Below are 23,143 nucleotides of genomic sequence, written 5' to 3' on the forward strand. Positions count from 1 at the left end.
AGGTGTGCGTTTTGAGATGATCACTCTGGCTGTAGTGTGAATAGACTAAGTTGGGGGAAAGAATGGATTTGAGTGAGTGAATTAGAGGAGGTCAATTCATAATATAGAGAACAATGATGATAATTCAGGCCAACATTGTAGGCAGAATTTTGAAAATGTTCTCCCAAAGATATCCCACCCTAACTTCCAGTATCTATTAATTTGATGAGATCACATCCTTGATTATATTATATGGTATATGCACAGTTACCTTTAAGACAGAGACTTGTCCATGTGTAAAGGGCTTTCTCCAGTTGGTTACAGGACAAGAAGTCAGAGATACGGGAAGTAGAAAAGTCACTGCTCCATTGCTAACTTGGAGTTGGAGGGGACCGTGTGATCAAGAACGTGGGTGGCCGCTGAAAGCTGAGCACAGTCCGCCTCTGATAGCTAGCAAAGAATCCATGATTTCAGTGCTGTAATTGTAAGAAGCTAAATTGTATCAATTCTACCAACAAGAATGATCTCGTGGAAGGACTCTGCACCCCAGATGACAATGCAGCCCACTGGCTAGAGCCGTAGCCACACTGTGGGTTTCTGACTTACAGAACTGTTACCTAATAAATGGGCATTGTGTTAGGCTGCTAAATCTGTACTAATTTATTAGATAACAATGGCAAGCTAATATAGCTGGAATTGTGGCAGGGGAGATGTAAAGAAATAGATGGATTTTAGCAATTTTTAGTAAATAAAATGGATAGGAGATGGTGATGGATTTCACTTAGGAGATGAGGGAGAGGAAGAGGTTTCAAAGATGACTTCTAAGTGCCTGGTTTGTATAACTAGGTGGACTGTAGTTCCCTTTACTAAGCTAGAACATGCTGAAAGAAAATCAAGATTGGAGGTGGGGGGAAGGTCGGAATTTCATCCTTAGATCCTATTTGTTTTAAAGTGACTGTGATTCATCTGAGAAGTGCTGTCAGGCAAGCAGGTGTATTTATAGCCCGGATACTTCTTGAGTTGGAATATAAACTTGTAAGTTATCTGCTTAGAGGTGGTGCATAGAGCCCTGAATGGGGACAATGCAGTGTACGTAGAAAGTGCATCTAGGACAGAGCATGAGTATTCAAAGACTCAGGAGAGGAGGGTCTGCGTGCAAAGCTGGAACAGCCTGAGAGGTGGGAGGAAAGCTAGTGGAGAGTTAGAACAAGGGACCTGTATTAATTTCCCACTGTTGCTTTAACAAGTTACATAAACTAGGTGGTTTAAAACATCATAAATTTTTTATCTTCTAGTTCTGTCAGTCAGAGGTCTGGCATGGATTTTGCTGAGCTAGAATCAAGGCATTGATAGAGCTGCATTCCTTCCTAAGGGTTCTAGATGGGTCCATTCTCTTGACTTTTCCAGCTCATTGGAGGTTGCCTGCATTCCTTGGCTCTTGGGCCCCTTTCTCCATCTTCAACACCAAAAACATCGAGCCAAATCCTTTTAATAATGTCATCTCTCTGGTCTCTTCTCTCACTAACATTTTTATTTTTTTATTTTTTTAAGTTATTTATTTGACGGGGGGTGAGGGAGAAAAGGTAGAGGAGCAGAAGGAGGGAGAGAGAAAGAAAATCTCAAGCAGACTCCCTGCTGAGCATGGAGCCTGACTGGGGTCGAGGGAGGACGGAGGCAGTGGTGGTGAGCTCCATCTCATGACCCTGAGGTCATGACCTGAGCCAAAGTCAAGAGCTGGGGGCTTAACCAACTGAACCACCCAGGCACCCCTCCCTCTAACCTTTTTAAACACTGCTATAATTACATTGGTCCATCTTAGATAATCCAGGATAATCTCCCTATTTTAAAGTCACCTGATTAGCAACCTTAATTCCATCTGGTATCTTCATTTGCCTTTGCCATATAACATAACATGTTCAAGGATCTAGGAATTAAAATGTGGACATCTTTGGCGGCAATTGCTATGCCTACCAGGAACTTCAGTATCTATCCACAGGCTGTGGAGTATGATGATCTGGGAAAGAGCAGGTTGGATAAATGCTAGAGGTGGAAGTAATAGTTCACTGGGTGCAAAGTGGAGTAGGAGGCAATAAATAATGTGTGGCCAGAAGAGCTTGCAGAGTTGGGCTGTGAGTGAGGGAAAGGAAGTGGAGTGTGGCTATGGTGGTTTGGGATCGAGAAAGAGTTATTTTATGGGATGTCATGAAAATGCCTAATAACCAATGTGAAGTACCCAGTTGAAAAAATTTGTCTATCCCATGGAGAGAAGTGCTACTCATTAGCCTGAGGTTCCTGAAAGGACAGGTAGGGAGCTAAGCTGAAGCCTGCATTTTCCCCCATGATAAACAGAAGAAATGAGGGTAGGCTGGGTCCATGTGCAGATCCATTTGTATGCTTATTAGCAGAAATCTAAGAGCTTGGCATTTTATGTTCTCTTTTTTCACAGTAAATTCCAACCGGAAAAGGAGAACTGAATTTGCAAGCCAGGAACACAATCATTAAAAATGAACGCGACATATAGCAATCATATTTCCCCAGCGTATGAAACGTTCTGACTGCTAAGTGGAAACTTCCACCCCACATTGTACATAAATGAGGTAACTCCCTGGTGCAGCCATGCTTTATGTCCTATCAAGGTTTATGGTACACTTAACACTATTTGGGAATCATAAGCCATTTCCCATTAGTGCTATCACCTTAAAACGCTTTGGAGTTTCTACTGAATAACTAACTAAACAGCAGTTCTTTAGAAGAATAACGTAACCAAGTGATTTTTAACGGAGTCTCAGAAGATTTTGCAAAAAGGAAACTGCTGTGAATGGAAACAAACATGGAGATGCAGTATGCAAATGCACATTTCCACATCTCAGGCCCAATTCATCACTGAGCTCAGGGTCAAAGCACCCATGAAGACCCAGAGTTTAAGGCAATCAGTGAATCTGTTTTTTTTTTTTATAGTTGGGAAGTCCAGGCAGCAAAAACTGGATGCTGACTTTCTATGCTTTATTAATAGGATAGGTATCCTAAGTGCACCAGTTAGAGAAAATCCTGTTTGGCAATGGACCCTGGTCTGGGATATCAGGTAAAAAGATAGGCTTTCCAGTTAAATTTGAGCTTCAGATAAAGAGCAAATATTTCTGTTCTCAATATTGCATGGAACAAACTTCTGCTAAACCTTTGTTGTTGTTTACCTGAAATTCACATTCAAATATTAACTGGGTATCCTCTATTTTTATTGGTTGAATCTGGCAACTGTAACCCAAGTGAAAATCCAGATATCTTTTATTTTAACATATTTTGTAGAAAGACATCTGGATTCATGGACTGAAAAATAATATTTGAACTACTTTCACACTTGGGAAATTTGAGCATTTTCTTTGAAATCCAAAATATGAGGGTTTCTGGGATATTTCACTGGGTTCCTGCAGACAATCAATAGTACGTTTGCAATTACAATATGGCTAAAACAGTTATTCTGGGAAAACTCTTCTGGTTGTATTTTGGTCATGGATTCCCTTGAGGTCTTGCCTGGTAGGACTTCAGAACTAAGTTATGTTGTTATTATTGTTGCTGTCTTGGTGTAACACATAACACTGTAGAGAGATAGTTATATATTTTGTATGTTCATCAATCCATCAATGAGCTCGCCAAATAAAAATGAATTTACTATCACCCTAATCTTTTTAGAACTAGCTACTTTTCCAGTCCTATTTAGAAACCAATAGCAACTCGGGAGAGTTGACACCGAACAGTATGACGAGTTGGATGCCAATTCCTTGAAATCTACCTTATAACTGTTATTTACTTTTTCATACACTTAACAAATATTACTGAATGACTTCACTGAAAGAAGTGAAGATAAAATGGCAAACCATATGGACAAGAGCCTGTATTGGAGGCACTGAGACAATGTTATGTTAGAGAAGAATTCAGGCACCTGGATGGCTCAGTTGTTGAAATCTCCAACTATTTCCAACAGGAAATAGGTTGGTGAGATTAAAACCGAGAAAGGAGGCCAGCGTTGTCTGGAGAAGAATGGTGAATGTGTAGGACATGAGGTAGGAGATGTCCATGCAGGGCTGTGTAAATCAGGGCAAGGAGCTCAGTTTTATTCTTTCTTTGCTGGGAAGTCTTGCGGTGCTTTAGGCACAAGAACAACATGACAGTGCTGTATTGTAGGAAAACAGAGTAAAAAGCTTGAGTTTTTTTTTTTTAAGATTTTATTTATTTATTCATGAGAGACACACACACAAAGAGGGAGAGAGAGGCAGAGACACAGGCAGAAGCAGGCTCCATGCAGGGAGCCTGATGTGGGACTTGATCCCTGGTCTCCAGGATCATGCCTGGGCTGAAGGCAGCACTAAACCGTAGAGCCACCCTGGCTGCCCCAAAGCTTGAGTTTTTTATGTATATCATCATGCCTTCTTATAAAATACTCTGTGCCAAAATGTTTCTGATCTGCCAATATGATAAAATATGGAAAATATCAAAAACAGTCTTAATAGATGTAGCTATAAATCAAAGAACATAAAAAAACATGCAAAAAAGTTTACAATGATGACATCAGTTATCATGATAAATGTAAATGAAATAAACATTCTTATTAAAAATAAAATGCTCTCATATTAGCTAAGAACAAAGAAATCCAATAAAATGAATGAAGATTTGTTGACTCATAAAAAGCTGTACATCGAGGTTACTGTTGAACTATTTAAAAAAATTTCCATTTCTAACTTCTTGTTTAAATAAACAAAAACCATTACATATTAGGTCTAACTTTTTAGATTTTAATAAGAAAATACTGATAATTAGACCATCTGTAATAATTGAAATACTAACTTTGTCTGTTAACTAGACTTATCGTGGTGATCACTTGGCAATGTATACAAATATCAAATAGTATGTCACACCCCTGAAACTAAGATAATACTATTTGTCAATTATACTTCAATAAAGATAAAATAAAATGACATACTAATTCCCACCTACTTGGAAAAAAAAACATTTTAAAATTTTTCCCATGGTCATCTGGAAAAATATTTGAATGTTTCACGTTTGGAGTGATATCTAATAAGGAACATTTCATTCCTAAAGGAGAAATTTTTAAAATTGGTAATGAGGAAGTGAAAATAGAAATTTGTAGGGAAAAATCTATATATAGCCTATATGGTTACATAGACTCAAAATCCTGAAGTATGCCTGAGTCTGCCAGGATACTGAAAGCTAATTACCACAGTGAGAAGAATTAAGCTAAATAAAAGTGACTTGGACATCCATCCACCTCCACGGTGTTGAAGATTCAGGTGTGCTCACTGTGTGTGGGTACATGGGGGTGCAGGGTGGTGGGGAAAGGTGTGTTAAAACCACAAAGTAGTGATTATTTCAAGTCCTAAATTTTCCTGTAGTGGAATAATTCCTGTCGTGAGATAATTGCCTCAGACTTTGTTGCTGACTGTTCACAGAAAGCACTTTTTTAAATGAGAAAAGATCCAGGGAAAAAGCATGCAATTTTAATTAACTGATCTGTCAAAATTAAGCGTGGTTTAATTAATGACTTGAGATTTTGGAGGAAAATTTTTGTGGGGACATAACACTTCTCCTGCTATGTCATACTTCTATAAACCATTCCCTAGAGAACTCCTTTTTTTTTTTTTTTTTTTTAATTTTTATTTATTTATGATAGTCACACACACAGAGAGAGAGAGAGAGAGGCAGAGACATAGGCAGGGGGAGAAGCAGGCTCCATGCACCGGGAGCCCGATGTGGGATTCGATCCCGGGTCTCCAGGATCGCGCCCTGGGCCAAAGGCAGGCGCCAAACCGCTGCGCCACCCAGGGATCCCCCCTAGAGAACTCCTAAGGTATGAATTTGAAGTTCCCTTTTATCATTAAGGGGAAAAAAATATTATGCAGATTAGTTGGATAATTTATTATAATGGACATTCTGCACTTGGCAATTTCTGTTTAAATTTTATAAATTGAGGTCATAAGTGATTGGCAGTCAATCTTGGTATTCAAGTGAGAATGACCCTAAAATGAAAAACTGATCATTTGATTCTAACTTGCCCTCCCTTGCCATTATTAATATTTTCATGAGCCCCTAATGTCAAATATATTCTATTTTGAAATGAAAACTTGTTCCTTTCATGCCACATGAATGACAGTTAATACTCCTTTAAGCTTCTCCAAGGGAACAATTTCCAAAATAACTGGAGGAAATATTCATTCTTTTCTCAATATTTGCTAAGTGAAATAGAAACAATTAGCTGCATATTTTGTTGAGTTCTTGATCATCTGGCAAATCAAGACAAAGCACAAAGGATATGTTAGTTGCTGAATAAGTGGCAATTTAGCTCATGAACAAAAGGCAGATTGTGGTCAGAAGACAAGTCTTTTACAGTTACAATCATCCTGAAAAGGATGCCATAATTACAGTGCAGTTTTCTTCCATCAGACCACAGCATTGCACAGGAAAGCAGGTTGCTAGTGAGACTAATGTCTTTCTTTCTTATCAACTGTGAGTCATGTCTTTCATCCGTAATTAAGGCTTTTGATATGCATGACCCTCATTAGGACTGAGATAATAAAACAATCAGACCAAATATCCTGTTGTTGCAGTTGGAAAAGCTACCACAAATGCTGATTTCCTTTTGCCTCAATTTGTGCATATGGAAAAATATGTTATTTTAGAAATACCCCCATTTAGATTTGAGGGTATTGACAAAGTCAAGATAGTGTTCATTTTTGGAAATATTGAATATTAAATTAATTATAGACAGGGATTGATTCCTTTATTTGAATATCTTTGATAAATTAAGTATGCAACAGGATATATTCCTACTATTTTTTATGGTGAAATAATTTTATATTTGGCAAGGTTGCTATATTTCATGTTTTCCATTAGATGATCACTCATGTTCAAATTAAATTTATTTTATTTGTCTACTTACTCTATGCCAAATACTGGGATGGGCATTTTACACGTGAGATCTTTACTCATTGGAATAATTCTGCAAAATAAATTTTATCATTCCCTTTCTATATATGAGGAAATGTAAGCTGGGAAACAAGAAGTGGTTTCCTAAAGAGAAACACGAACTATGTGGCACAGCTTACCTTCAAATGTATGATTGAGAGAAGGGTAGGATGAGTAGAGGAAGGGGTGTCTCTTAGAACAATGTTTTGTGAGCACCAGTGTTGGTTAGACAGTGATAACAAAATATTAGAGAAAACATAGCAAAAGAGGCAAGTGAAGTATCTGTGGTGCCACCAGAGGTTCTTTAAAGAATGTGATCAGTGTATACTTAAATAATGTAAAGTAGTCAGGTTTCATTCTGCATGTGGCTGTCCACTTTCCCAACACTATTTGTTGAAGAGACTGTTTTTTTTCCATTGGATATTCATTCCTGCTTTTGAAGATGAGTTGACCATAGAGTAAAGGGTATGTTTCTGGAAACTGGTGCAGCCGCTCTAGAAATGAGCATGGAGATTCCTCAAAAAGTTAAAAATAGAACTATCCTACAACCCATCAATTGCACTACCAGGTATTTTTCCAAAAGATATAAGCAGAGTGATTCAAAGGGGCACCTGCACTTCATAGTTGACAGCAGCAACGTCCACAATAGCCAAATTATAGAAAGAGCCCACTTTTCCATTGACTGGTGAATGTATAAAGAAGATGAATGTATGGAATACTACTACTTAGCCATCAAAAAGAATGAAATCTTGCCATTTGCAGCAACAGGGATGGAGCAAGAGAGTATGATGCTAAGTGAAATAATTAGAGAAAGACAAATACTATATGATTTCACTCATATGGGGAGGGAAGGAAAAATACAATAAAATAAAAACAAAGAGGCAAACCACAAGAGACTCTTAGCTCTAGGAAATACTATGAGGGTTGTTGAAGGGGAGGTGGGTGGGGGAAGTGGTTAATCGGGTGATGGACATTAAGGAGGGTACTTGATGTAATGAGCACTGCATGTTATATGCAATTAATCATTAAATTCTACCACTGAAACAAATAATACACCATTATGTTAACTAAATTGAATTTAAATAAAAAGAAAGGAAAGTGGCAGGTACCAATTATTGGTCTTCTTCCCCCTACCACCCAAAGGTACATCTTCAGTCCAGCCATAGAAACTTCTGTTTCTATTTTGGTTCAGACACAGACTTTTCTTATTATTGAGGTCACTGTTTTTTCCCTCTTAAATCACAGAATCTCAGTGGGTCTGTAGAGTGGTCCTTCATTTCATTTCATTTTTGGATTCCAATTTCACATACACATTGTGCCTACATTCACTCTGCTGCCCAAAAACATGCTAATGAACTACTGCATGATATATTATGATTTGTGCCTGATAAAAAGGAATACTTCCGGGTTTGAGGGTATCAAGGGAAATATTAGGAATACACTATATGAATTTCAGTGCATGGAATTTATGACATCTATCTTACTTGTCTGGAAATTTTTAGAAATTGCTTCCTCGTATTTCAGCTATGTTCTGAATAAGTGGGTTTGCCAGAGGACTGAGTTTCATAGACCCATTTCCATGGAGTGTGGTACTAAGAGAGGCCAGAATGATGGCTTTGGTTCTCATACATGTGAACTGGGTTCCACATAGGCAAGACTTAGATCCACGGTCACAGATTAGCTTTACACTGGTTTATTGTAAAACAAACAAGCCTGATATTTTTGTGCAAGGCCTTTCGTATACTTGTTTATCATACTATTTTCTGTTACTGTGTTACCGATCTATTACTTTCAATTACATTAGGGTCCCTGAGGTCAGTGATGATGTCCTAATCATCTCTGCATCCCCATAAGTTCTAGAACCTAGAGACGCCAAGCGAATGTTTGTGCAATTAAGGTATCTAAATAATAGATGATGCTGGCTATGAGGGCAGTAATGATACAATAGAAACTTTTGAGAAACTCACAACAACACAACCTTCATATGAGACAGACCCCAAACATACTCTGTTACCTCGTTTAGCTATTTCAGCCTCAGGTTGTTTTAACAGTCAGCCATTGTCATATCAACACTTTTAACAGACTACCTCACGTGTATTATCATCAAACAGTAAGAATGTATATTTCACTTGGGTTTCTTTATGTCATCTGGGATTTGGGTTCAGCTGGGCTTGGCTGCAAGCTGTGGGTTGCATTATCTAGGTTAGCTTCAGTAGTGTGTCATCTTTCTTGGAGGTAACATGTGGCATGTGCTTCTCAGGGCAAGAGGTAGGAGTGCAAGAGAGCAACTAACCAAACTCATTCCAAAGCCTTTCCCATATCATGTCCACTGACAACCCATTCGCTAAAGAGATCACAATCACCTGGCCAAGCCCAAAGTCAAAGGCTGGGGAGTACACTCTGGCCACCATGAAGCAATCATATGCTTATTGATAATCATTCAGTTAAAAGAAATCAGGGGATCCCTGGGTGGCGCAGCGGTTTGGCGCCTGCCTTTGGCCCAGGGTGCGATCCTGGAGATCTGGGATCGAATCCCACATTGGGCTCCAGGTGCATGGAGCCTGCTTCTCCCTCTGCCTATGTCTCTGTCTCTCTCTCTCTCTCTCTCTGTGTGTGTGACTATCATAAATAAATAAAAATTAAAAAAAGAAGAAATCAGTATTTGGAACCCATAGTTTAATCTATTTCAGACTGTCTCACTGATATGTAAACAAAGGGACAAAATATTACATACCTCCAGGAAGCATGCTTTGTGGCAGTATTCTAGGGGTTGCCATTTGCATTTTCTTCTGTGATGGAGTCCTTTGGAGTTGTGTACCTCATTGGTATGATTATCTACCGGAATTGGAGCCGGATAGCCATTCAATGTGATTATAATTAATTTTATTTTAAATTACTAGAAAGTACACACAACAAAATCTATTTATAAAATAATCCAATTAAATTTTTATTTGGAAATATTCTCTGTTGTATGGCAATTCAAATAAGTTCAACTGTGTCACCCATCCCTCCACCTAGCTGAGGTAATAGATAACTTCATTTATTTAAATGAGTAATATATGTAACACACTGAGCATAGCACTGACACATAATAAGGGTTATGTACATTTCTGCTACTGTAATAATGATAATAAAAAATGTAATGATGATGAAAAGGACAGAAAGCAGAGAAATCATTGTACCTAAAGATTAGTACAGAACAAAAAAAACATGAAGAACAGGGCAGGGTTAGTCTGTGAGGCCAGTTTAACCACTATGACTGTACTGGTCATTTGGTCAACATGGTAATAAGCAAAAGAGAAGGTATCAATGATATCATTGATAATACAACCATATTAGGTATCTTAGAGAAGTAACCCCTGCCTCTAGCCCTACACAGCAGGTGTAAAGGTTGTGAAAAGCAGAAAGTAGGGCAGCCCCGGATGTGCAGCGGTTTAGTGCCGCCTGCAGCCCAGGGCATGATCCTGGAGACCCAGGATCGAGTCCCACGTCAGGCTCCCTGCATGGGGCCTGCTTCTCCCTCTGCCTGTGTCTCTGCCTCTGCCTCTCTCTCTCTGTGTCTCTATGAATAAATTTTAAAAAATCTTAAAAAAAAAGAAAAGCAGAAAGTATAATATGAACAAAACATTGTCGAAATATTAGGTAGGATAAAAAGTCGTCACCTTTTTTGGCCCAAAGTGGTCAAAACTGGAAACCTCATATGGTTCAACCAATAAAGCCAATTAAATAAAGAGTCTAGGTACTTCTGAGCAATCAGACAGAAACACTTTCCCTCCACCAGGATTTTAAAAGCATAGATATGAAAAATTGTCAAGAAAATATAGATGAGAAACAGCAGTGACATTGAAGGAAATCCAAGCATGAGAAACTGACCTATGTCAATGGAGACACAACTAGTTGACCCATGTCCAGCGCTTCAGAAGACAACCAGCACAATAAGGGTAAATGTAGGAAGAAAGATTAAAAGCTGATTGAGAGTTTATCAACATTAGCAATGTCTAAAATATGGTAGCAGTCACTTGGTGAAAATGAATTTGTTGTGCAAAAAGTTTATAGCCTTTCTACCTGTTGTAGTGAGGTGTGGGCTATGCTGTAGGCAGTCCACATGAAGTATTGTTCTGGTTTATCTCAATTAGCAATATCTTTTTGTGCAGAGACCAAAGTTTAGGAATCCCTTGCAGGTGTCATTAAAGCAGAAATCTCTGTGTCCAGATGAAGTCTGCCAAAGATCTGATCATACTGGTACATATGTAAAGGTGGGATTGCCTGGGTCTTCCAGGCTCGGTTACATCAACATTACTTATGCAAGTCTCTTTGCAGGAACTGATTTTGAGGAACATGATTAGGTAAGCCAGTTTTATAAAAAGCATGAATGTATTATTGCTTATGATTGAGAGTCATCACCTTTCCTTATCTCCAAAAATTCCCTTACTGAGCACTACTATTTCAACTTAAGTGGGCTGATTTAAACACTGGACTTTTAGTGGATCAGCAGGTGTTGTGCAGTTCTGTGAAAGATACTATATAGCATCAGGTGAAAATACATCAAACAGAAAAAAGAAAATACATTGAACAGATTTGCCCTCCTCCGTTACCAGTGCAAAGTCAAATGAAGGCGTCTTCCTTCTCTACCAGATTAAATGGTAATTGAAAAACTGCATTACATCTTAAATGCATGAGCCCCAGAAGGAAGGACCTCTCTGGAGGGAAGATTTAAGTGCCGAATGCAGAAGAGAATGTTCCGTTGGCCATATGCTCTGTGGGTGTGCCACTGGTGAAGTGCAGTGTTGGGAAGAAGCTGAAATTCCGTGTGACACACGTTTTGTTTTCCTTGTACTTTGGGGAAAGTAAGTGAGAGTGATTAGTAAATTATATCATAGAACATAGAATTTTTATTACTGAACACAAAAGTAGAATTTATATTTCTCTTGTTATATATTTCTCTTCCTTTTAAAATTTTTTTAAATTTATTTATTCATGAGAGAAACAGAGGGAGAGAGGCAGGAACATTGGGAGACGGAGCTCAATGTGGGACTCAATCCCAGGACCCCAGGATAATGCCCTGAGCCAAAGGAGATGCTCAACCACTCAAGCCACCCAGATGTCCCTCTCTTCCTGTGACCATTGTTTAATAAATGATGCATGAATTCATGCCATTGGCATGCATGTTCCCTCCCCCATCAACCTCATCTTATGAAACTAGCAACCTATAATAACTGACATTGGGAAAAAAAAATTGTGGCCAGCATCTTGCTTGGTTCTTATGTACATCATGTCATTCAATTTTAAGTGCAGTCTGAGGAGTTCAGTACTAGAAATTTACTGACAAGGAAACACAAGCTTAGAGATACTGTGTAGCTTGCTAAAGTTCACATGACCAAGTGGAAGAACTAGGTTTTGAACTTTGGTTCAAACTTTGGACTGGAACTCTAAGCCACTTGACTTTCTCCAGTAAAATTTCAGAAGTCTAGAAGTTCAAAATTTCTACTACAGTCAATGATTTGTAGGGTTCTATGTCCATACACTATTTAAGATGATATAAAGCTTGCAATGATCAATTTGATCTTGGCAGTCTGCAGAGTGATTTGTTTTTTGTTTTTTTTTTTTAAGATTTAAGTGCTACTAGAAAATATATGAGCTTAAGGTATCTGTCCTCCGTGGACAGCTTGAATGGAGACAACGTTATTACATGTCATGGGTTTGCATATATAGTTTTTCTTCATTGCTAATGTTACATGCTATATCTTTATCATACAAAGGTTGATTTATAGAAAAATGAAATTATGTGTAAGTATTGAATAATTTAGAACACTATAGCTTTCAAATTACTTAGGATATTATTACTGTCATTACAACTTTGGTAATTTGCATTCAATTTATAAGTAAGCTTGCCCATATCTACTACTGGACATTTTTTATCCATCTTCTTAATTTCAGGCATTATTATGATAGTTTTTGGGAATCATAAGCCAGTTTATGGATACAAGTAAAAGAAGGGAAATCCCTTCATTTTTAAATTTATGCTTAGAGACATGTTTCTTTATGGTAGAAATCACATAACTTTGAACAATAGGATATATAAACTTAATTCATAATGCCTTTGTGTTTCAGCTGTCACATTCATAAAATGAGAATATAACAGCTTCAATTTATCTAGCTATTGTGATTAAATGAAATCATATGGAGCATATCCTATTAAAAATAGTTTATTTAGTTATTTATAAATTCTATTATAATTAACATACAGTGCTGTATTAGTTTTATGTGTACAATATAGTGATTCAGCAATTCTATACATTACTTGGTGCTCATCATAAGTGTCCTCTTAATCCGCATCACCTATTTCACCCATCTGTCCATGCACCTCCCCTTTCGTAACCCATCAATTTGTTCTCTACAGTTAAGAGTCTGGTTTTTGGATTATCTTTGTTCATTTGTTTTGTTTCTTAAATTCCACATATAAGTTAAATCATATGGTATTTGTCTTTCTCTGACTGACTTATTTCACTTAACATTATGCCCTCTAGATCCATCCATGTTGTTGCAAATGGCAAGTTTTCATTTTTTTAATGTCTGAATAATATTCCATTATTCACAACATCTTCTTTATCCATTCATCTATCAATGGACATTTGTTTGCTTCCATAATTTGGTTATTGTAAATAGTGCTGCAATAAAAATAGAAGTGCATGTATCTTTTAAAATTAGTGTTTTTGTATTCTTTCGTTAAATACTCAGTTGTGGAATTACTAGATCATATGGTAATTTTGTTTTTAATTTTTTGAGGAACCTCTATACTGGCTTCTACAGGGGCTGTACCAGTTTGCATTCCCACCAACAGTGCACAAGGTTGTTCTTTTTCTTGCCAACACTTGTTTCTTGTGTTTTTTTATTTCAGCCATTCTGACAGGGTAAACTGATATCTTATTATGGTTTTAATTTGTATTTCCCTGATGATTAGTGATGTTGAGCATATTTTCATATGTCTGTTGGCCATCTGTATATCTTCTTTGGAGAAATATATGTTCTTGTCTTCCATCCATTTTCTAATTGTATTATTTGGTTTTTGGTGTTGAGTTGTACATGTTCTTCATATATTTTTGCTATTAACCCCTTATCAGATATATCAATGGTGAATATCATCTCCAATTCAGTAGGTTGTCTTTTAGTTTTTTGATTGTTTTCTTTGCTGTGAAGAAGCTTTCTATTTTGATGTAGTCCCAATAGTTTATTTTTGCTTTTATATCCCTTGCCTCAGGAGACATATCTAGAAAACTCATGCTATGGCTGATGTCAGAGAAGTTTCTTCCTGTGCTGTCTTCCGGGATTTTTATGGTTTCAGGTCTCACATTTAGATTCTTTACCTGTTTTGAGTTTATTCTTGTGTATGGTGTTAAAAAGTGATTCAGTTTCATTCTTTTGCATGTAGCTGTCCAGTTTTCCCAGCACCATTTGTTGAAGAGACTGCCTTTTTCTCATTGAATATTTTTATCTCCTTTGTTATAGATTAATTGACCATATAATTGTGGATTTATTTCTGGGATTTCTGTTCTATTGATCTATGTGTCTATTTTTGTGCCAGTACAATACTGTTTTGAATATTACAACTTTGTAGTATGTCTTAAAATCTGGAATTTTGCTACCTCTAGTTTTGTTCATGTTTGTTGAGACTGCTTTGGCTATTTTGGGGCTTTTCATTGCAAACAAATTTTAGGACTATTTGTTCTACTTCTGTGAAGAATGCTGTTGGTATTTTTTTTAATTTATTTTTTATTGGTGTTCAATTTACTAACATACAGAATAACCCCCAGTGCCCGTCACCCTTTCACTCCCACCCTCTGCCCTCCTCCCCTTCTACCATCCCTAGTTCATTTCCCAGAGTTAGCAGTCTTTACGTTCTGTCTCCCTTTCTGATATTTCCCACACATTTCTTCTCCCTTCCCTTATATTCCCTTTCACTATTATTTATATTCCCCAAATGAATGAGAACATATAATGTTTGTCCTTCTCCGACTGACTTACTTCACTCAGCATAATACCCTCGACTTACTTCACTCAGCATAATACCCTCCAGTTCCATCCACGTTGAAGCAAATGGTGGGTATTTGTCATTTCTAATAGCTGAGTAATATTCCATTGTATACATAAACCACATCTTCTTTATCCATTCATCAGGAACAAGACAGGGATGTCCACTCTCACCACTGCTATTCAACATAGTACTGGAAGTCCTAGCCTCAGCAATCAGACAACAAAAAGACATTAAAGGCATTCAAATTGGCAAAGAAGAAGTCAAACTCTCCCTCTTCGCCGATGACATGATACTCTACATAGAAAACCCAAAAGTCTCCACCCCAAGATTGCTAGAACTCATACAGCAATTCGGTAGCATGGCAGGATACAAAATCAATGCCAAGAAATCAGTGGCATTTCTATACACTAACAATGAGACTGAAGAAAGAGAAATTAAGGAGTCAATCCCATTTACAATTGCACCCAAAAGCATAAGATACCTAGGAATAAACCTAACCAAAGTGCTGTTGGTATTTTGATAGGGATTTCATTGAATCTACATATTGTTTGAGTAGTATGGACATTTGAACAATATTTTTTTCTTGCAATTCATGAGCATGGAATATTTCTCCATTTGTTTGAGTTATCTTCAACGTCTTTCACCATTTTTTAATAATTTTCAGAGTACAGATCTTTCAACTCCTTGATTAAGTTTATTCTTAGGTAGTGAATTATTTTTGGTACAATTATAAAAGGAATTGTTTCCTTAATTTCTCTTTCTGCTACTTCATTATTAGTTTGTAAAAATAGATTTCTCTATATTTATTTTGTATCCTGTGATTTTACTGAATTCATTTATCAGTTCTTACAGCTTTTTGGGTGGAGTCTGTAGGATTTTTTATATATAGTATCATGTCATCTGCAAATAGGGGAAGTCTTATTTCTTCCTAATCGATTTAGAGTCCTTTTATTTCTTTTTATTGTCTGATTGCTATGGCTAAGACTTCTAGTACTGTGTTGAATAAAAGCAATGAGAGTGGACATCCTTGCCTTGTTCCTGATCTTAGGGAGAGAGCTCTCAGTTTTTCCCCGTTGAGCATGATGTTTGCTGTGCATTTTTCATATATAGACTTTATTTTGTTGAAATGTGTTCACTCTTAACCTATTTTGCTGAGGACTTTTATCATTTTGTTAAATGCTTAACAAAGTATTTTTAGCCTAAACAATTAACACATGACAAATTTCTCATGTACCAAATTCAACCTATTTCCTTGTTCATTTTCTTAGGATGAAACATAGAAAAATAATTAAAAATACAAATACATAGATTAAGAAACTGGATCCAATCCAGGTGACTTGTGAATGGAACTTAATGTATTAAAAATGTAAATTTAGGTTTCAATTTAAAAAAAAAAAAGGAAAAACTATCCAGATTAGAGCAGGAGTTTGGATGTATATCACTTGGGCACCTGCTACAAAACCAGAAATTATCCTAGATATTTGAGGTGAAAGAGAAATTAATGTAGGCAATAGATGTTTCTAAAACCTTTAGAAGGGCTGAAGGAAAAATATCTCTAATTATCATTAAGTCTCTGGAAATCAGGAAATTTCAGAGACCACAAGAATGTGCTGCTCACCATCTCAGCTGCCTACAGCAGTGAAGCAGATGTCCTCAAGAGAATGCCCAGAAGCCACAGTAAACCTCAAAGTCTATTACTGTGTGCCAATGTCTTAAGAGTGTAAGACTTCTTTCCTTCTCTTATCAACCCTGCAGAAATACCTAACACGGTGTCATCAAAACCACAAGACTGCTGGAAAGGAAGCTTAGGAAACACAGCTTTCAGACTTCCAGTCTCTACAGAAGACCTGGATTTGAAGGGAGGAACTGTGCTGAATAGTAGAGGAAATTCTCAGGGAAATAAAGAGAATAAGTAGAAATATTGGGACATTACCAAACAAAAAACCTAGGTTTATAATAAGAGATGAAAAAAAAAAAAAAAAAAGAAAAAGAGGAAAAAAAAAAAGTAAATCCATTTGAAATTAACTCCATGAATAGTTTCTTTTGGGTGAGTTCAAATTGAGTTCAGGGAAAACGTGATGCATTCCTCACATTTTACTAGGCTTCAGATTGAAATTTGAAATAAAATAAATGCCATTTATTGTTTTCAAATTGAAAATCAAGTTACAGAAAAATAAGCTATGATGTGTTTGTTGCTAAAATAAAAATACTTCCATGGTAGGTAGAGAGGGATGTCAGGGGTATTGAAGAGAGGTAGAAGTAAAAACACAGAAGACAGGTATCACCTTAGATGATTTCCTCATGGATGATTAGACAGAGGTTTTAGTTTGTTGCTGCGGAGGAGACGGCCAGTAGGGGAACTGAGAATACTAATGAAAGCTGTGGTGTAGGTGAGCTTCAAGTTTTCATCTACTGCACAAACATTAACTAGGAAACATCTCAAGAAGACATTTAAATTTTAAAATATCTATATAAGCAAATAATTTAGAGTCTTTGAGGCAATTAGAAGAATAATACCAGATATTTGTGTCTGGGGAACAGTGGAGAAGCAGAATAGGGATTATTACTTTTATTATAAGGCCCTAAGCTTTAATTCTTTTAAAAACATATTAATATGCTATTTTGATTCATATGAAAATAAGCAAACAATTAAAGAAGGCAAAAGTCTCTTTGGATAATTTCTGTTTGCCTGGCATGGTGTTATCAATTAGGCATACAAAGCCTGGCTGGGTATAATTTCTACTATCACGGTTCACAGTTTTGTAAACCTGATAGAGGTGTAGATCAGAGTTAGAATAAGGTCTGAAAGTTTTAACAAATTAGTTATATATTTAAGAGTCCTAATATATGCTTAATTCTTTTAAATGTGGTGTTTAATTAAAAAACTGCTCCATTATCAGAAATGAATTGCAGTAATAAATCTTTAGCTTTCATAATCTGTGGTTCACACGAGGATCCTTAAAGAGAACTGACCAGCAGAAGTATGTACTAATTAAAAAAATCTTATTCTAAAACTCAGACATTGTTATAACTCCCCAGATTACTAGCATAAAATGAAAAGTGCAGGAAAAAAATTGTATTCTAAAATTCTTATGTATGGTTTGAGGAGACTGATTTTTTTCTGGTTTTCTGCAGCTTCTATTAAGACTAGAAAATCTCTTTATAGTTGACACTGATACGTTTCTATATTTAACAAGGAGAGAATTTCAGGTTTGAGATGTTAATTTTTTTATTTTACAAAATGAAAATAGCCTCATTTTATTATGAGAAGGAGGTTATGCTCATTTTTTAAAATTAAAAAAAAATAAAATAAAAATTTTTAAAAGATTTTATTTATTTATTCATGAGAGACACGGAAAGAGTGAGAGGCAGAGACACAGGCAGAGGGAAAAGCAGGCTCCATGGAGGGGACTCAGGGATCATGCCCTGAGGCAAAGGCTAACGCTCAACTGCTGAGCCACCCAGGAGTCCCCATGCTCATTTTTAAATGTAATTCAAACTATGTAGAAAAGAAAATATGAAGAAAGCAAAATTTCACCACTATGTCTACCACTCAGAGATAATATTCAACATTTTGGTGAACATATCTTCAGGTATTTATATTTCTACAAAATCTACAAATGTATATAATTTTAAAAATTATAAGTAAGATTATATGCTTCATGTTGTTTGAAAATATAATTTGACAAGCTGGTATGGACATCATTCCTTGTCACTAAATATTGATTTACATATCTTTTTCTGAGATTTTTTGTAGTTTTTTTTAATTGAAACAATACCTAGAGTGAAAAATACGCAACTCATAAGTGTGTGGTTGGACGAATTTTTACAAAGTGCACATATTCACATGTACACCACCTAAGCTAAGGTAGAGAACATTACCAGCAACCTAGAAGCTTCCTTGTCTCTTCCTAATCATGACCCCTATTACTACTATGACAGATGTTCCATTGTCTTCAGGCTTCCATAATTCCTTTTGAAAGGTCAACTTTTGTCAGGCCCTTACACCTCAGAGGAGGTGTCTTCTTCCACCCTCAACCCAAACTCAGTTGTTTATAGGATTTTCTCTTTGCTCTGTTTTCAAATAGTTTTACTATGACACACCTACACGTGTGTGTGTGCATGTTTGTGCATGTTTATTCAATTGAGGAATAATTCTAGCCATTACCTCTTCAAGTATTGTTTTTTCTCTGTTCTCTTAGCTCTTTTTGCAATCTTATTATCTGCATCTTTGAATAGTTCAGCTAGTGTCTTGTTTTTCTCTGTAAACACTTTTGCTCTCTATTCCAAAGATATTTTCTACAAAGCTTCCATCACTTTACTGATCTTCATCTCTGCTAAGCTCAATCTGTGTTAAGTCTACCTATTGTGTTCCTAATTTCAACTATTATATGTTTCTAATTACTGATTATTTTTAAAATGTAGTTTTATAATGAAATTCTTCATCTTTTTATCTATTAATTGTACATAATGATTGACATTATTTTAAAGTCACTATCAATAATTCCAACTAAATCAACACTGGGTTTCCTGATTGGGGGTTTTTTAGGGGGGAGGGTGCTTTATTTCTTGGACTACTTTGTGAGTTTTTATTTAAATGCTGGGTAATTGTTTTATGAAATTTGAATTTCATATATATTTTTTAATGAAAATATTAAATATTTATATTTTCTATATTTTTTTGTTTTTCTCTTTTCCTCTTTTCTTTTCTTCTCTTTTTTCTTTTATTTTCTTTTCCCTTCTCCTTTTCCAGAAAAGGTTCACTCTTCTCTGGAAGGCAGCTTGAGTGCATGCATGTAACCTAATGTAATCATAAAGAATCTGCCTCAAAGCTGAAATGCAGGGTTTCTTTTATAAGGTTCAGTGTACACCTGGTTCACCCTACCTCCTAGGAGTGAAGGTCTCCATGGGACACAGTTCAGAACTAAGATGCTCACTAGGGACACATTTTGGTAGGTTCTAACTTTTAATTATTTTCCTGAGACCATACCACTTTGAAATCTATTTGTATGTCTAGTAGTTTTTTGCTTATATTCCCAATTTCTTCTCCTGCCCATCTTAAGAATTTAGAAAATGTTGTTATGCTGAAAAGCGTAGTATTGCAATTCCTTCCCTGTGTCTCTCTCTTTCTAGGGTTTGAGTGCATAGAGAATTTCACATACTACTTTTAGTCTCTTGATCCTCTTGGGATTTTCAAAGGCTTCTCTCTCTTTTCCACCCTAGAGTCACAACCTTCTATTGTGTTTCTCAGTTTCCTACAGGTACACTAAAGACCTTCAAAACACTGATGAGAAAAGTAGCTTGTAGAATGTCAGTTCCCTCTGTTCTCTTTCCTCTTGGATTTTGGTTGCTTCATCAGCTCTCCAATGGCTTCAAATGAATATTGTTTGTGTTTGCCTTCATTTTCCAATTGTTCTTGGCAAAGCATTTGTCAGCCACAATATTCTCTTACGGGGTTGAGTGCAGAAGTACAAAATTATTTTTAATGCCTAAATAATTGCACATTGCTTGAGTTATGATAGCTACAAAGTGATACATCTTTTTCTAATTGCTTTGATTTCTAATCAGATGAAATAACTTTTTATATGTGTAGTGACTAAGTTTTCTATATTTTATTTTGTTAACAGCCTTTACCTGTTTTTCCTGTTAGCATTTTTTCAATTATCAGAGCTACTTTTAAATTAAGGATATTATCTTTCTAATACTTTCACACATTAAAGTCATTTTCCTCATTTATTTTTCATCCAATTCTGTTTTTTTTATTTTTTAAAAAAATTTTTTTTCAATTTTTATTTATTTATGATAGTCACAGATAGAGAGAGAGAGAGGCAGAGACACAGGCAGAGGGAGAAGCAGGCTCCACGCCGGGAGCCCAACGCGGGACTCGATCCCGGGACTCCAGGATCGTGCCCTGGGCCAAAGGCAGGCACCAAACCGTTGAGCCACCCAGGAATCCCCCAATTGTGGCATTTTTGATGTGTAATCATTTTAAAATGTATGTGGCCTTTATTTTTCTTCAGCATATGGTTTTGCTATATATTATTCCTTGAAGGGTTATCTCTATCACCATAATTATGATATCCATCTATATTTTATGAATAATATTATTTCATATTTTATATTCAAATATTTGATACAACTGGTATTCTTTTATGGATTTATGTAGGAATACACAATTCATTTTTCTCCTATTTTTATTTTAATTTTATTTTTTATTATTTTTTAAAAGATTTTATTCATTTATTCATGAGAGACACAGAGAGAGAGAGAGAGAGAGAGAAATGCAGAGACATAGGCAGAGATTGAAGAAGCAGGCTCCATACAGGGAGCTTGATGTGGGACTCAATCCTGGTACTCTGGGATCATGCCCTGAGTGGAAGGCAGATGCTCAACCACTGAACTCCCAAGGCATCCCTGTTAACTCACCTTTAAAATAAAGTTATTTTTATTATTAAATAGAATGCTATAGATTGGTGTTAGTTGTTGTTCTTATTATTATTAATATTACAATTTTTATTAGTTATTAAGCATCTATCAGACGCTTGTACTTATACCAAAGGTATCAAATGATTCATCTTCAATCTTCACACATTTATGTAGCTGTCTTAGAAAACAAATTAAATACTTTCCCCTCATATTTATCATGGCAAGCATATGTAGATGTCCATATGCAGGATAGAAACAGACAGAGAAGGGGTACCTGGGTGGCTCAGTTGGTTAAGTGTCTGACTCCTGATTTCAGCTCGGGTCATGATCCCTGGATCATGAGGTCATGTTCTGTGTTGTTAGGCTTTGAGCTAAGTGGGGGTCTTCTTGAGATTGTCTCACTCCCTCTCCCTCTATCCCTGCCCTGCTCAATCTCTCTCTCTTTCTCAAATAAATAAATATTCTTTTAAAAAAGAAACATGTAACAAGAAATTGCTATGCCCAGGTTGAAAGGGTTACTGCCTGTGTTCTCCTCAGGGGTTTTGATGTTTCACATTTAGGTCTTTCATTCATTTTGAGTTTATCTTTGTGTATGGTGTAAGAAAATGTATGGTGTAAGAATGGTTTCATTCTTCTGCATGTGGCTGTCCAGTTTTCCCAAAACCATTTGTTGAAGAGACTGTCTTTTTTCCAGTGGATATTCTTTCTTGCTTTGTCAAAGGTTAGTTGACCATAGAGTTGAGGGTCCATTTCTGTGTTCTCTATACTGTTCCATTGATCTATGTGTCTGTTTTTGTGTCAGTATCTTATTGTCTTGATGATCACAGCTTTGTAATATAGCTTGAAGTCTGGCATTGTGATGCTCCCAGTCTTGGTTTTCTTTTTCAACATTCTTCTGGCTATTTGGGTGTTTTTGGGTTCCATACAATTTCTGAGATTATTTTTTCCAACTCTGTGAAAAATATTGATGATATTTTGATAGGGATTTCATTGAATGTGTAGATTTCTTTGGGTAGCATAGACATTTTCACTATATTTATTCTTCCAATCATTAGCATAGACTATTTTTCCATTTCTTTGTGTCTTCCTCAATTTCTTTTATAAGAGTTCTATAGTTTTTAGAGTACAAATCCTTTACCTCATTGGTTAGATTTATTCCTGGGTATCTTATGGCTTTTGGTGCAATTGTAAATTGAATGGATTTCTTAATTTCTCTTTTTTCTATCTCATTGACAGTATATAGAAATGCAACTGATTATTGTGTACTGATTTTGTATTCTGACACATTGCTGAATTCCTGTATGAGTTCTACCAATTTTGGGGTGAGGTCTTCCAGGTTTTCCACATAAAATATCATGTCATCTATGGAAAGTGAGAGTTTGACTTCTTTGCAAATTTGAATGCCTTTTATTTCCTTTTCCTGTCTGATTGCTGAGGCTAGGATTTCTAGTACTATGTTGAACAGTGAAGAAAATGGGTATCCCTGTCCTATTCCTGACCTTAGAGGAAAAGATCTCATGTTTTCCTCATTGAGAATGATAGTCACTGTGGGCTTTTTGTATATGGCTCTTATGATATTGAGGTATGTTCCCTCTATCCCTATACTGTGGAGAGTTTTAATCAAGAAAGAATGCTGTATTTTGTCAAATGCTTTTTCTGCATCAATGAGAAGACCATATGCTTCTTGTCCTTTATTTTATTAATGAGGTGTATTATGTTGATTAATTTGTG

The sequence above is a fragment of the Canis aureus genome, chromosome 24, assembly GCF_053574225.1.
Source record: "Canis aureus isolate CA01 chromosome 24, VMU_Caureus_v.1.0, whole genome shotgun sequence".
Lineage (NCBI taxonomy): Eukaryota > Metazoa > Chordata > Mammalia > Carnivora > Canidae > Canis > Canis aureus.